General features: G+C 46.2%; 1 protein-coding gene across 9 annotated transcripts in view; it reads left to right on the forward strand.

The window, feature by feature from the left end:
* The first annotated feature begins 8,046 nt into the window (after positions 1-8,046).
* The window catches only part of CYLD (CYLD lysine 63 deubiquitinase), a 68,681-nt gene continuing 62,286 nt past the window's right edge, over positions 8,047-14,441 (forward strand). For 2 of the 9 annotated variants that reach the window (XM_032323509.1, XM_032323511.1), the window contains exons 1-2: positions 8,065-8,243; positions 8,789-8,869. The gene's annotated coding sequence lies outside the window, so the exon portion shown is untranslated. Of the gene's footprint in view, positions 8,244-8,788; positions 8,870-13,927; positions 14,079-14,441 lie in introns of all 9 variants that reach the window. The other 7 variants (XM_032323510.1, XM_032323512.1, XM_032323517.1 and 4 more) reach the window with 7 other exon arrangements.

Raw genomic sequence — 14,441 nt, forward strand, 5'->3', positions numbered from 1 at the left:
CTTGGAGAGGGAAGAATGATGTCTGCACCAGAACATTTATTGTTTAGGGCAAAGGCAATTCTTAGAACTAGGCCTGCAAACAAAACGCTCTGAGCTTCGGCTTAGAAAGGCCTAACCCTGCGTGAAGTCTGAGGCCGTGTGGAAGTCTCATGGTGCCCTGCGGGGTGGCAAGGCCAGTGTGGGCTCCAGGAGTCTTTAGCAGGAGAAGGATGGAGAAGGTTCTGGAACAGCTCTTCTCAGCAAGCAGCCTCCTGAGACGGTCTCGCTGAAATCATTCTCAGCTGCATTGAATGAGCTCAGGGGGCTCCTCACCAAAGTGAGATCCGCTCCCTGGCCAGGTTTTGGGGGCCTGGCTTGCGAAACGCGGCGGCATGTCCGTGGGCTCCCGCATACGGGCTTGCCTGTGGGCTCTCTGCTCGTGGTGTTCGTTTCTGTCCACAGTCCACTGTTCTGATACAGAAGATTGGGAGAGAGGTGGGGATCGACTAGGCCAGCTTTCCCTGAGGAGTCAACACAGCAGTCCTTGCGTGTGGCAGCATCTTTGGATTGTAAATTTCATTTTCCTGAAATTCCTTCAGCAATGATTTATGGGCCAGATATGGTAGGAGCATCAGTGGAAGAACAACAGAGACACCATCCCGGTCCTCAAGGCACGTAGGTTGGTGAGGAGGGGAGAGGTGGTTAGAAAACGAGTGAACTGGAAGATACAGAAAATAAGGTCCACTGTGATAACGGCTAGGAAGGAAATAAACAGAGGCGCCGGGGTGACTCAGTTGGTGAAGTGTCTACCTTTGGCTCGGGTCATGATCCCAGGGTCCTCGGATTGAGCCCCATGTGAGGCTTCCCCTCAGTGGAGCACCTGCTTCTCCCTTTGCCTGTCCCCTCTACTCACGTGGGTGCACTCTCTCTCTCAAAAAACAACAACAAAAAAAAGGAAATGAAGGTTCTATCGATAGAGGGGAATCTTCAGATTGGGGATTGAGCAGAGACACGTAAGGGTTGGGACCTTATGAGGGGGGGCTGGCCTTGCCAGGAGTCAGGGGGCTTGTTCACCAAGGACAAGCTTCAGGAAGACCTGTCATGGAGAACAGCCCAGTACATGTAGTAGCCTGAATAACGGCCCCAAATATTTAACTCCTTCCTTGAGCCTGAGAATGTTGCCTTATGTGGCAACAGGTAATTTAAAGATATGGTTTAGGGGCGCTTGGGTAGCTCTGTTGGTTAAGCGTCCAACTCTTGATTTTGGCTCAGGTGATGATCTCAGGGTTGGGAGATTGAGCCCCACATCAGGCTCCCTGCTCAGTGGAGAGTCTGCTTGAGATTCTCTCCCTCTCCCTCTGCCTATCCCCCATTAAGCTCTCTCTCTCTCTCAAAAAATAAAAAATAAAAATAAAGGTGTGATTAAGATGAGGATCTTGGCTGGGGCGCTGAGTGACTCAGTTGGTTAAGCTTCTGCCTTTGGCTCAGGTCATGATCCTGGGGTCCAGGGATCAAGTCGCACATTGGGTTCCCTGCTTCTTCCCCTGCCTCTCTCTCTCATGAATAAATAAATAGAATCTTAAAAAAAAAGATGAGGATTTTGGGATGGGGAGATTTTCCTAGATTATCTAGATAGGCTGTATTTGTAACCACAAGTGTTTCTATAGGAGAGAGGCAGATGGCAATTTGACACAGAAGAAGGTGGTGTGATCACTGAGGGAAGTTGCTAGACTGCTGGCTTTGAAGGTGGGAGATGGGGCCCCATGGGGGCAAGGAGTGCAGCTCTGGAAGCTGGAAAAGTCAAGGACATGGCATTTCCCCTAGAACCTGTGGAAGGAACATAGCCCTGCTGTCACTTTGATTCTGGCCTCCAGGACTGTAAGAGAAGTAATTGGTGTCATTTTAAGCCACCAAGTCTGGGATAATTTGTCACAGCAGCCACAGGAGACAAATACATTTAAGGCAAACTAAGGGGCGAGTGTCTACATGGGTTCGGGGAGGTAGGTAGGATCAGTTCATGAAGCGCCTAGTTGACCATGGTCAACGGCTTGGGCTTGATCTTAGAATAGTGACCAGCCATTGCAGAGTTCTAAGCAGGGTCAAATGTGACCCAATGACATTCAAAGAAGACCTCTTTTGCTCCTGGTTGGAGAAGGGACTGGAAGGCATAGGGGAGGGATGAGCAGAAAAAGTAGACAGAACCACCTAGAAGCTATTGCAGGTGAGAGAGGCAGTTGTTTTAATGTGGTGTCAGCAAAGGTGAAGAGAAGAGGACGGATTCCAGAAACATCCTAGGAGGGGGAGGGGAGACTCAAGTCCCCTTGATTTTTGACTTGAGTCACTGGGACACACCATCTTGGAGGTCAGATGGGAAGAAACCTTGGAAGTGGGAGGGACTTTGTTTTGGATAGTCAAGTTTGGGATACCTGAGCGACATCAAATGGAGACACCAAGTTATGCCCTGAGTCTGAAGCCCATGGGAGAGGTCATTGCCAGGTTTAATAGCGTGGGTGTCCTCAGCCTCTAAAGGGGGATGGGCTCATTGGGCCCGGATGTTATAACCCAGGGAGAGATTATGGAGAAGAGTTCAAGAGGGCCCAGCAAAGGGTGCCACTGGGACCTGGATATGTCCTTGCCGTCAGAGCTCAGAGTGGAAGATTCTTAAATTCCCAAAGTCCAGCAGATCCACCAAAAGCATTCTGGGCCCAGGCAGGTAACTTGCGAACAAGTTAGTTCGACTTCCAGAAATCCCTTTGCAGAACAGGAACAGATACATTCCAGATTTGTGGCTGAAAATACATAATTCTTCTGTGCAGGGGGAAAAAAAAAAGGTACCAGAGTAGGAGAATTTTTTAAAAAAAGAGCTTCAGAATTTCAATTATATTCACCATCATCCTAGAAGAAAAAAAAAATGTCAATCTGAGTGTTACCCCCCCGCCCCCCTCCCCCCCCACATAGTGCCAAAACCAGATACTGGAACGAATATACCCCGCAGAAAGTGTGGGAGGTGGAATCACATTCCGAGCAGGCTGAGTTGAGACTACATACAGCATCATTTCATTATTGCACCAACACATCTTCACGCCTCCATCCCCACTCAGGAGATGGGCGCAGCCCAGCGGGCGAAGAACACAGCGATGGCACACCCTGGTAGTGCCTGGTAGTCCCGAGCACAGAGGCCTGGGCCCTGGGTGGCAGGTTTCCCCAGGTGAGCGGCAAGGTCATGAATGACCTGCCCAGGATGCCCCTTGGAGAATTACATGGGGAGAGCCTTCAGACTGTGCAGACTGGCAATCCCAGATCACTGGATTCTCCAAGATTCCTTTTTTTTTTTTTTTTTTTTTTGGCTCCAGATTTAATCCCACCTATCATCATTTCTGGAATAATCCACAAATTCAATCCTCTAGGCATCACCACCCCTCTGTTATCAATCACTGTGAAAATCCCTCCTCTCCCGTTTTTACTTGGAACAACGTCCTTCTTGACGTCTTCAGTTCCACATACCCGTCCTTCTCACTGTCTCCCCTCCACCCCCAGGAAAGAAGGGCCTCCTAAGGGGTGCACCCTTGCCTTGCCTGGATTACTACATTAGTGTCTTAACTGGCTGGCCTGAAGCCCACACATGAGCTTGTTCACAGGTAAGTCAGATGAGCCACTGCTCTGGTTGAAATTCACCAGAACTTCCCAATCTAGCTCAAGGTGAAAGTTAACGTCCCCTGGCCCGCCCCTGGGGTTTTCATGGACTTCCCCTTTGCCACTCAGACACCCCTTCCCTGCGCTCCAGCACACGGCTTCTTTGCTGTTCCTTGACGATGCAGAGTGCGTCCACACTTTTGCACCTGCCTATTTCCTCTTATAGGAACACTCTTCCCTAGACAGTGGCCTGGCTGGCTTCCTCATTTACTGCAGGTCTTTGTTCAAATGTGAGCTCATCAAGAGACCCCTTCCCTGAGCTGTCTACCTCCAACAGTAGTCCCCAACCACTCTCTGCTCCCCAGCCCAGCTTACTAGTGTCCTCCCAGCACAGGCCAACTGACATCCGTGTGTTTCTTCCTTCCCCTAGAATGTCAGCTCCATGAGAAGAACAAAAGTCATGCTTGCCGCAGAGTCCTCTGGGGCTAGAATAGCGCCTAGTACATAACTGATGCTCAAATATTTGTAAACCTAATGGAGAATCAACCTGCTTAAAGGAAGCAGAACATAGAAGTTGGGCAAGATTATAAAAACAAGGGGCGCCGGGGTGGCTCAGTGGGTTAAAGCTTCTGCTTTCTGCTCAGGTCATGATCCCAGGGTCCTGGGTTTGATCCCGTCATGGGGCTCTCTGCTCAGCAGGGAGCCTGCTTCTCTTCCTCTCTCTCTCTGCCAGCCTCTCTGCCTACTTGTGATCTCTCTCTGTCAAATAAATAAATAAAATCTTTAAAAAAAAGATTATAAAAACGAATCGCCTTTCTCCCAACACCATCAGTGTCTCCTTCCTAAGGGAGGAAGTTTTCTTGCCATGTGAGATCATTTTTAATGTGTTTTACTGTCCCAAATGGGATCCCAGAGATAGCACAGAAGTCTCAATGAAGAGCCTTAGACCCCTTTTCTCTATGGGTATGTTTTTCAAATCACACAGAGATCATTTATCATTGATAACAGCAAATAGCTCCAACAGAGGAGCATGTATTTTTAGTTAAGCAGGATTAGGGGAAAGATGATTAAAGTAATCACTTTTATCTTATCAAAAAGAGCTTTTGGGTATCCGGAGTAAAAGCCCCCAGACAGCATGTTCAGTTGCACCTGGAGACCCACTCCCCAACCACCCCCACAGCTAAGAGACAAGCTCATCCTTGGAATGGCAGACTCTCTACCCATCCATGGACTGAAACACCAGGCCGGGCTGTATGGAGAAAAGGCCCATGCGGTCTCCTTGCCTGTGGGGATGCTTGGTTCAGTTAGCCCCGTGATTCAGAGCTCATTCATTAGCCCCCTGGTTTGGAGCTTATGCCGAACGCCCCTATCCCAGGAATGGGAGGGAAATGTCTGGAAGCATGGGAAGCTGCATGAATAGCCAGGAGTTGCCATTTCCTGGGATGGGGAAAACAGAAGGACTTCAGGGGGAGTGGAGGAGTATCAGGAGCTCCCTTCCGGCTCTGTGGGGCGGAGATGCTAACTAAGCGGGCAGTACCATCTGCAACACTGAATTTTGTGAGGCTGGAAGTAAGAGGTAGCCTGTGATAGCCATTTGGGGAGCACGGGGCAGCGTCTCAGAAATGACGGTTAATCGTGTTCCTGAGAAGGTTTGCTGGTGACCTGCATGGGTGTTACTCCAAGTCATAGGTCCCTCCCAGGCCACCAGGTTTCCAGCTCTTGGGAGAAAGAGCTCCATTTAATCCAGTGGCTTTTGGTTGGGTTCCTGCTGTGTTCAATGAGCGCTATGCAAGACGGTTTAGAATCAGAGCGAATTACCCTCTTAAAATCCTTCAACGGGATCTTGTTCATAAGCTAAAGATCAAAACTTTAGGACTCCCAGGGTCCTACCTGCCGGGCTCTTTTGTGCCCCCATTTACCGTGCTCTGCCTCTTTTGGTTCCTTCAACGTTGTCATGCACAGCCTTGTTCCCTTTGCCCCATGTGCTCCCCTTCCCCCCCAGGCTGCTAGTCATCTTCCTTATTTCATCTTATAGGTGACTTCCTCGAACAGGCCTGCCCTCAGTGCCCCACCGCCTCTTACGTGTGCTCAGAACAGTTCTCGTTCTGGGGCTCACTCCAACCTCGGTAGCTCAGGATGTGATCTCGGAGCTAGTCCTTTAAGGTCTGCCCTTCCTTGCCAGAGGGTATGGGTGGACTCTCTCTCAGACGCCCCTGTGCTTCTTGGTCCATGCTCGGTAGTTCAGCCAGCAGTGGAACAGGCTCTGTGGAGGTGGAGGGCATCAACAACAGGGCCTGGGGCCATCTGCAAAGACCCTTGGAAGAGGGTGGACTTTGGTTATGCCTGAAACAAGGAGAGGATTGGAAAGCAGAAAGGAGAGGCATTGCAGTTGGAGAATTTGTTCCAACGGAGCTGGAAAGATCCTGACTTGAAATCAGGAGAATCAGTGTCTCAGCTCATCTGGGTGACCTGGGACAAGTTATTTTCCCTCTCTGGACCTTAATCTCCTCTCTGTAAAAGGAGAGGCTGGCTTAGCAAGGATTGCAAATAATAGCACCATGACACTATTCCCCCATCTTATCCCCTGGCAGACATCTCTTTTCCCCAGAGAGCCTGAATACAGTTTTAGAATTGTTTTCAACACAATGTTCTAGGCAGTCATTATGGGAGACGGTAATTGAGATAAGCCTTGTTTATCGGGTCTGGCTTGGAAGAATATCTCTTGGATGAAGTCAGGCTTTGACACTGTCTGATTCAAGGAATGGGTCGCAGGAGGACTGAGCAAGGGCTCTCACAGCTGGCGGGTAGGGCAGAAAGCAGCAGGCTCAGCAGCACCAAGCACGATCATCAGAAAGAGCTTGAAGACGTCTTTGTCCAGGGGTGGCAAACTGACCTGTGGGGGCCAGTAGAGAGCAGTGTGGCAAACAGGGGAAAGGGAGACTGCCCTGTCTTAAAGGATTCAAACTCTTTCTCTCCCACTCCACTCCCTCTTCTCCTTCCTCCTCCTCACTGTACAGGTCAAGCAAAAATCGTCTTCAGGCTGAATTGTTAGCCCAGACAGCCAGATGGTGACCTCTGAGTCCTCCTGACTTTATTGGAGAATCTAGAGCCAGGAGGGAACAGTGTCGCCTAAGGCCACGCTGTGAGCCAGGCCTGTTGATTTTATTGCTTTTTACATCACTGAGGTCATGAAACCCAGGACACAGGATAAGGATGAACAAGGGAAAGACAAGAGTGTATTGAGGCTTAGGTTTTCAAAAGATGTCCGTTTCATCCTCGGTGCTTAGGGCCAGGGAGGTGGGTGGCCTGTGGACTAGTACTGTTAGTAATCACTCATGTGACTTCTTTTATGTACTTGCTGGTTTAAACTGCCCAGATCTTCAGAAATGTCACTTTCCACTGGGGAAATTTTCCCTCTCATGATTAAATACACACACCCCTCTTCTTTCCTCAGTATTAATCACCTTCTCCTATAATTGGTACTTAAAATGTCAAAGGAGAAGGAATTAATTAACAGGAGTATCCAGTGCAGCAAGGCATGCTCTGAAGCAAGGCTCTGGGACTGATTATAAAAAGCACTTCCTTAAATATTTTGAGCACTTTTGGGAATCAGAAACCTCCCTTCTAATTGAAGGATCCTTAACTACACCCCAAGTCCTGGCTGCTGGCCAGGGGTGCAGAGCTGAGTGAGGCAGCGGGTGGAAATCCCTTCTTCGCCACCCTAGGGAGACCTCCCTTCAAACTGGGATAGGTGGCGACAGAGGTTTCGAAGCAGCAGAGGTCCCGGGCAGAATCTGAGGGAGGAGAAGAGATTCAAAACGACCGAACTCCTGCTGTGTATCGGAAAACTTTACCTACAGGGTTTCACAGCGGTTCTGTAGGACAGGTGATGACGGTTCTCTCCATTTTACAGATGGGGATACTGAGGCTTAGCGTGGTCGTGAGATTCTCACGTCAAGAGGTTACTAATTAAAAGCGCAAAGCATTCACATTTAAGTCTGATTCTAAAGCTTTGCTTTTTCATGGAATCCTGAAATCCTATTCCCAGCTCGAGTCACCCCAGACCCAAACTCCCTGCAGGAGTTTTGACAGCTAAGTCAAGCGCCAGGACCCGGGCCTGGGAGGTGGAGCCGGGAGTAGCACGGCGCCCCGCCCCGGCTCCGGTGTCTACCAATGGTGACGCGGCATCCGCAGCCTCTTGCCCAATCAGCCAGAGCTCCCCGCCCACCTCCCCCGCTCCTCCTTCCCTTCCCTCCGCTTTCCCTTTTGCTCGACCGAGCTTGACGGAGCGGAAAGTCCCTTCAGCCGGCTCCGGGCCGGCAGCCATTGGAGGAAGGTCTGTCACAGGGATGCCCAATCAGAGCGTGCACAGGAACGCATCTCGGGCTGCGATTGGTCAGTTCGGCGGTTGCCCCTCGCCCCCGCTCCCACTCTCTCTCTCTCTCTCTCTCCACCTCCCGCCCCGGGAGGCTCGGAGGCGGGGCAGGTGGGGGCGGGCCCAGGTAGCAGGTTCGGCTGCGCCCGGGCCGCGCGTCGGAGGTAAATATTAAGGCGGTGGGTGTGGGGCGCCGGGGCCGGACTGGGACGAGGGCTAGCGAGACTGGGGAAGGGGCGACGCCCGGCTGCCGGAGGTGAGTGAGTGAGCGGGCGACTGAAGCGGCGAGAAGCGGGCGGCTGGGTCCTCTCGGGCGTCCCTTCCCGGCCTCGGGGCGCCTTCGGCCGCCGCCGCGGCCGTCGGGCCCTCGGCGCCGGCCCGTTAGTTGCCCTGGCCGGCTCCCAGGCCCGCGGGGTGCTTAGCCCGCTGACGTCAGCCCGAGCTTCCCCACCCCCGGGGCATCCCCCCCACCCCCCCCACCCCCCCCACCCCGGGCTTCCTGAGAGGGCTCCCGAGCGGGCTCCCGAGCGGTGGGAGCGTGGTCGCCGCCGCCGGGACCTCCGGAAGACGGAGGACTCGGGGTGGGAGCCGCGCAGGAGACCCGTCTTCTCCGCCGGCCCCCATGTACAGATGGGGAAACTGAGGCACGGGCCTCCCCTGTTGGCCTGGGCTGTAATATCTTCTCTCTCGTAGCCCAGGGGCGTATCGATCGGTCGCTTTGCGGGGTGTTTGTGGCTCCTGTCCAGGAGGAGCTGTCAGGGTTCTGGCCTCGTTAATGGCGTGTTCTGCTTTTTCTTTCAGTTTCCCCCTTTCCAGGGTGAGGATGGTGCTCCACCACAACCTGGGGTTGTTGAGTTGAAAGGTGTGCTCTGTCGAAACAAGGTATTCTTTTCCGTCCTCCGGTTTTCCTTGTTCATCGTGTTAACGATCCGTGGGGAGATCAGGAAGTCTTGACAGAAGAGAGTGTTCCTGGATTGGTTTCTCAGCTGGGTCAGCTGCCCGGTTATTCATGTACTTGGCATCTTTTCTATTCCACCCTGTGGCATTTGCATGTTTTAGGATGGTTGTCATCTTTCAGCCACCGAGCCTTTCAGTCTCTCGGCGCCCACCACCCCCGCCGCCATCCTCTTTCCCCAGTTCTCCCTGGAAAGTTGTATCCTTAGCTCAGCGAAGAAGCATTCCTTACCTTGCTTTTGAATTCGGGCTAATAGAGATCTTAATAAGATTGTTCCTTTGGCAGTCGTTGGCTCCCCGAGAAGAATCCGGGCCTTGAGGGAGGGTGTTCATTCAAGTGTTGGTTTTCTGCACACCCCCTCACGCCCCAAGTAGACTGAATGGCCCTGAGGATTAGGCTGCCAGTTCCCCACTGCGTGGTGGGTGGATTGGAACTAGAACAGTATTAGGAGAAAACGATGGCTGGGACGTTCGTGTGCTGTTGAATGTTGATATCACCCAGAACGTTCTCCGAGGGTCTGCTGCGAAATGTTATAGTATTCCCCTGAAGAAGCCTTCCTGTGGATGGCAACTTTTGTGGAAAGCTGATTAAGACCAGGGCACTATTATATAAAGCAAACATTCAGCAGCAGTGATTTCTTATGGTCCGACATGCCTGAACTGTGATTTCGCTTGACTTGGCAAAGTCCTTATCATAAGAAGAGAGAAAGGAGTAATTATCCTATTCATCGAATGATGAGTATTTTGTTCCTGATTTCCACAGTTTCTTAAATTTGTCAAGGTATTTTCCCGGGTTACACAGAATTTATAGGCATCACACATGGTGTGAAGACCTAGGAAACCAGCTTCAGAGGAACCTCACAACAACTTGTTTTTGTAATTGTGAAATTTCTCTTGTGTTTCTCATGTGTGTAGCAATGCAGTGGGGGGTAAACATTAACTGTGACTTCATTTATTCGAAGTTTTATGTATATATGTATATATTTCCTTTTTAAGCTGGAAGATAAGCTTTTAATCACTTAAACAATTAGGATGAGGAAATGGATTTTTGGCTTTCACTTTTATCACCTGAGTTAACCAGATCATTCGTTCATTTTACACGTCCTGAATGCCCCTTACATGTTAGGCAGTGGTTTGGCACTAGGAGTACGAAGATGAAGGACTTGTGGGAGTTCCCAGTTTGGAAGTGTAGTGGCGGGGCTTAACTCTAGGGAGACTGCGGGGTTCCCTGTTCTGCCGTGAATATACATGCAGATACGGGAGCCAGACTCTTTTTTTAACGTTATAAATCCCGCTTGTTTTAGGAATGGAATACTTGTGCACTTGGGACATAGTAGGTGTGGAAAGATAAAGCTGACTCTTTTCTGGTCATGGAATCTCTGTTTTTCTGTTTTTAGCTGTTTAGTGGTAGAACAAGTTATTCTTTTAGTGAGAGAGATTCTTCCTTAAAATGGTGATTATTCTAGCTATCTAGAAGCTTTTGGAAAAAGACCTGTGTGTCTTCTTTCTTTGGCATTCACGCTGACCTTCTGTCTCTTTGCCACTTATAATTGGGGGCAGTATTTTCGTACTGTAAGTTTTATTCTGATTTAGATAGTCTTCTGTGGTTTTTAGTTGGGATATTTGAGAAGATGCAAAAACGTTCTTGAATTAGATCTTTCTTTGTTTTCTCTAGTGAGGTTCTTTGAGCAGTATAACCTGATAGCTTGGGAATTAAAAAGACATTGTACTTTCTAGATAACGATTGTCAGTTGTATGTAGCTAATGCTGTTTGTGTGTACTGTATATTATCTTTTAGAAAGTGGTAATTCTGACCTTTAATATTTTTGTATAAAACACGTTTCTTGACCATCTTTTCATTGCATTGATAGGAAACTGATAAGTATTTGTGTCTTGGTTTAATGGCTTTATTTTAATACAGTTAAACTCTCCTTTGTTCAGAATCTAGACCCTCAACAAGCTCAGATAACCAGATATACTTTCAAGTCTTTGTGACCCTGAACCAATCCCTCATCTCAAATGTTGTCAAAGGAAAGGCCTTCTCCTGTTCAATATGGTTTAGGGTTAAATATATCATTGCATTCCACCTCTTTGGTAATTTTCATTCAGTACTTAGAGTAATGATCAGGATATTCATAATCACTCAATTTTCCAGCCTGAAAAAAGTGAAGGCATTTAGATGAATCACTTGTGGTATATTTACATTCAAAGTGTAATTAGAGGCAATTTTAAACCAATTAGACCTGAAAGGTAGTAAGAGAACATAAAGTAGGGCACTTATCATACCTTAAAAATGCCATACTTCTCAGCATCTAACACTGTGCTGAGTGCACAAAAATACTAAACAAACTGAGAAACCTTGATCGATAAAGAACTCGTTGACAATGGCTTTTGAATTTTTCCCATGTCAGCTTTAGATTTTACTGCTTGGGGTTCTTAAGACTCAGTCTAACTGTCGTGCATATCCAGTGAAAGAACGTTGTCATTCTACTCATTTCTGCAATGGAAGAAAGTCCCTTTATTAACCTATTTCTGCTGTAATGGCAGTATATTGAGATATTCACTACCATTAAATTTATTATCTTGTATAGCTCTGAGGTCGTAAAATTCTCCATTCACCTTTCTCAAACTATCAGTTGCAATGAAGAGAATCACTGTTTAACATGGTAATTCCGAAGTTATTCTCTCTTAATGTGTGCTTTCTAAAAGAGGAAAGACCACAGCCTTTTTATTTTTGGATAATGCTTTTTACATGTTTTATAAACTTTTGCTCTGGCTGCTCCAGTGGTCTGACATGACCCCTGCACTTATTAAGGTGAAGGCCTCTCCCCCTTCCGCTAATGCAGGTTAGAGCAAAGCTGCTCCCGTGTGTTCGCTGTAAAAGATGGTTCTTAATAATGATTGGTAAATTGCCTTCCACCTTTTTTTATAATCCAAAGGAGTTATATTAAATTTTACTGTGGACTGTTTCTTAAACGATTAGCAAAAAACACTTCTGTAACCAAATTCATATAAACCATAGCGTCCTAATGCATTACATACAGTAATTTAATTTCATCTTGGTCATATTTCTTTACCCACTGGTTTTGTTTTCCATCATGACATGACTTGTTAAGCTGGGGAGCCAATGGAGTAGAAATCATGGGCATACAATATTAAGATTCAGGGATGTTCCTATTAATTGAAGATATAATTTTTAGGAATTTTAAAAAGTAATTTCTTTTCTAAAGAGAATTACCATACTTGAAAAGCAATTTTTGGCCAAAAATATTTAAATACATTTATAAAGAGAACAAAACAACTCCCTTTTTCAGAAATTTCTTTGTGACCATCTCAGCCTTCTGGGAGTAACCCAGACCCTGTCCATGGAGCCAGGCCTCTGTGCTTCACTCCTGGAAGGCTGTTCAGAATTTATGTATACCTCTTTCAGTTATTGTTGTTTATTCATCCCCTGGCTTCTCAGAACTGGTTAGAAGGAGTAAGGTAGAAAGCAACAAGGCCACAGAATGAGTCAAATGTACCCTGTAGGAAACCACAGAAAATGGCTGATTGCAAGGGAAAATCAGAGACTATAAATCTGTAGAAAGCAGACCCAGAAACTCAGAAAGCATAACGTCAAGACTTTTAACAAAGTCACAAACATCTTTGCGTCTTGAGAGTACATGAGAGCTTATATTCATATTGATAATTTGAGGATTCAGAAAAGAACACTTGTTGGCATTTGAGAAGAATTTTAAGTCAGAAATAACAAATCAATCATTTTGGCGCTTTAAAGGAATACAGCCAGATTGAGGGTTTAGGTCTCTGGGTAGCTTTCAGTGAGGGATTTCGGGGTTTATGATGGTGCCAAGATAGGGATTTCCACAGGTGTTTTATGTAAGTGGCAAATATAAATTGATTCTGTTCCTGCTGAAGTAGACAGTGCCCTCAAGTGGAATTAAGACAAACACATTATAAAGAAGGGGGGGAAAAAGAGCAAGAGAGCGAGAACCACTTTACACCAGCTCTTCCCCTGCCTTTACTAAGTGTTACACGATATTTCAATAATGTTGTTTTAAAGAGATGCCAAACTTTTCATCCTGTCTCAGGTAACTTGCATGTCTCATTCTGGGTTGTGGGGGGACAGACTTTTAAAAGCACTTGACCAATTCTAGAGTACATCATTATCTAAGGACGCAGTCCACGTATAGATTTGCTGGATTATTTATCATTAAGTTCAAATATTAAAGTCAAAATGTGGTTCTTTAGTTTTAGAAGTATTTATTTCTAAATTCCAAGAATAAAATAGATAAATATGGTAGTGCTCTCAACTGCTGGTGTGAAATTGAATGGAAATGGATACCTCTACCTCAAAGAAGGATGGAGGGGCACCTGGGTGGCTTAGTTGGTAAAGCATCTGACTCCTAATTTCAGCTCAGGTCATGATCTCAGGGTTGTGAGATTGAGCCCTGCATCAGGCTCTGCTAGGCATGGAGCCTGCTTAAGATTCTCTCTCTCTCCCTCTCCTTCTACCTCTCCCTGCCCCCCTCCCCAAAAAGAAGGATGGAATGAGTAACTGTATTTAGAAACCAAATGGCCACACTCATGTGACCCAGAATACATAAAAAAATTTTTCAGTAAGGTAATTAACTAAATCTTAATTTGATTTGATGAAATTGTATCGTTTTTAACCATCAGTTAAAGTAGGGTTGAGAAGGTTATTTTAATTGTGAAAGATTAGTATTGTAAAAATTTTAGATGAAAATTTGAAACTGAAAAAGTAATGATCTTTTTGTATTTGTTTCAAGGATGACATAGTTAAAATTGTGGTATAAAAAGTTTGATATTTGTTACTGTATTACAGTTTTATTCCTTGTTATGTAGTCTAAGTTTTCGTGGCTACAGAATTGATTTTTAAAGACATCTTTAATCAGATTTAAACTATTTGAGATTTTGAGAAATTAAATGATGGCTCTGATTAATGTGATTAACATCTGCTTATCTAAGGGCAAAATGTGCATGATGAAGGAAATGAAATTGGAGAGCAAATAAATGATCCATTATCGAAATATGGAACATAGATAAACGAATCATGGTTAAGCTTTCAGAATATGATTCATCATTTTTTTGATAAAAGAAGTTTATCATAATAATTAGGGTGGGTAACTTTTTACTTAAACTGTGTGTAGAGAAATAACAGCCTTTTTGATTTATGTGTGTTCTGCCAAAATACAAGCTTATTCATCTAAGTTAGGCAGGATCTATTAAAAATGCTATTTTTTAAAGTTAAAAAAATCTATTTAAATATGTGTATGTTATCTGTTATTCAAATTTGATTTCATAAATTTCATTGCCTTGGAAACGAACACTGTTGTATTATCTTTGAAGATACTTTACAATTGGCTTTCCTTAATTAAAGATGCAAAATTATGGTAGATACAAGTACTGTATGTCTTTTAACCTTTTTAGGTACATTTGGAAGTATTTCATTTGTGTGTGTGTTTTTACTAATAGAATGAGA

This window comes from Mustela erminea, chromosome 19 (genome assembly GCF_009829155.1).
Source record: "Mustela erminea isolate mMusErm1 chromosome 19, mMusErm1.Pri, whole genome shotgun sequence".
Lineage (NCBI taxonomy): Eukaryota > Metazoa > Chordata > Mammalia > Carnivora > Mustelidae > Mustela > Mustela erminea.